This window comes from Aquarana catesbeiana, linkage group LG12 (assembly GCF_042186555.1).
Source record: "Aquarana catesbeiana isolate 2022-GZ linkage group LG12, ASM4218655v1, whole genome shotgun sequence".
Lineage (NCBI taxonomy): Eukaryota > Metazoa > Chordata > Amphibia > Anura > Ranidae > Aquarana > Aquarana catesbeiana.
The window spans coordinates 2,837,036-2,838,866 of record NC_133335.1 but is presented as its reverse complement, the minus strand read 5'-3'; positions in this window follow the sequence as shown (position 1 = coordinate 2,838,866).

Below are 1,831 nucleotides of genomic sequence, written 5' to 3'. Positions count from 1 at the left end.
GTGTGCTGAGCGCAGCAATGACGCAAACCACACAAACAGCCCCGAGTCCTCATCTCTGCTTCCTGTGAGACCCAGTCCTTACACATGTCAGAGACATCTCACCGAAGCCATACCAGGGACCGTCATCACACCGGGGGGGGGGGAGGGGGGGGGGGGAGCTCAGGAGGGGACATTCATAACACCGGGGGGGGGAGCTCAGGAGGGACATTCATAACACCGGGGGGGGGGAGCTCAGGAGGGACATTCATAACACCGGGGGGGGGAGCTCAGGAGGGACATTCATAACACCTGGGGGGGGAAGCTCAGGAGGGACAATCACCACACCATGCAGGATTTTAGGGGGTGCTCAGGGGTGACAGCTGTGCAGGCCTAGCGTAATACCAGCACACTCTCCTTGAGGTTTCCAGAAGACTCATAACAAACCAACATTCTGGGGGCACGGAGGGTATTGGGCCTTCTGTCTCATACCTGAATGTTGCTTTCTTTGTCATGCGGTTCCTATAAACCTCCTGAAATTAAGCTGTGTTGTGCCGTCCCCGTCCCCCCCATACTGAGACTGCACGCTACCACCATCAGTGTATTAGGAAGTTGGGGAGACTCTGCAGCATGGGCTGATGAAGCTGTCCAGTCCAACACCCCAGAAGTCCTGTGTGTTTCTGTGGTCATCCAGGACAACCATTTCTAACAGATCTCTTTCTAGAAAGCTAAAACCCAAGGAACACTGTAGGAGATTCACCTCCCCCCACCCTGCCAATACAGGACAGACAAAGGTACCATCATATAGTGGATTAGGAGGGTTTATTATTGTACCCACCTGCCCACAATCTTCTGTACATTGAGCTGCACAGACCAGAGTACAATCTCAGCACCGCTTGCATGGCTGTACTTCTCCTGTGGATTATAGGAGTTCGTTCTGCATGCCTGTGACACGTTTTTGGCAGCTAAAGCCCGCTGTCGGCTGACGTCACAGGACTCGGGCAAGATCGACAATGAAGTCGGGATCCACCCACAAGCATTAGACCAGCACCCCGGCGCAGCCTCTAAGCGAACCGCTGAGAGCCTGACCCGGCCGCTGTCACCCCCTCCACAGCCCAACACTCCAGAGAGGAGAGTCGGTGACTGACAATCTACAGCTCTCTGCTCCAGGAGCTGAGAGAGGCAAGTGACTGGCAGGGTGGGACAGATGCGGCATTTTTCCTGCAAAAAAAAAAAAAAAAAGGTGTAAAGGTGAACTTATCCTGTAACCACTTCCAATCAGAAGGCCGTCATATGATGTCCTGGACTTGAAGTGGAGATGTGTAAAGATAGTTTTCTATTTAAGATAACCCCTTGCCACCCAGGCCAAGTCTGACATTTCTCTCCTACATGTAAAAAATCTTTTTTTTTTTCTAGAAAATTTACATAGACCCCCCAAACATTATTTTTTTTTTTTTTTTTTTTTTTTTTTTTAAGCAGGGACCCTAGAGAATACAATTACAGTCGTTGCAACTTTATCTCACACAGTATTTGCACAGCAATTTTTCAAACACTTTTTTTGGGAAAAAAAAAAAAAAAATTAAAAAAACACCAAAAAAAAAAAAAAAAAAATTGTAAATTTAGCCCCTTTTTTGTATAATGTGAAAGATGTTACGGCGAGTAAATAGATACGCTTCAAAAATTGAGCACGCTCCCGGAATGGCACCAAACTTCGGTACTCTCCATAGGCAACGCTTTAAAAAATTTTTACAGGTTACCAGTTTTGAGTTACAGAGGTCTGGTGATAGAATTATCGCTCCAACGTTCGCGGCGATACCTCACATGTGCGGTTTTGAACACCATTTTCATATGAGGG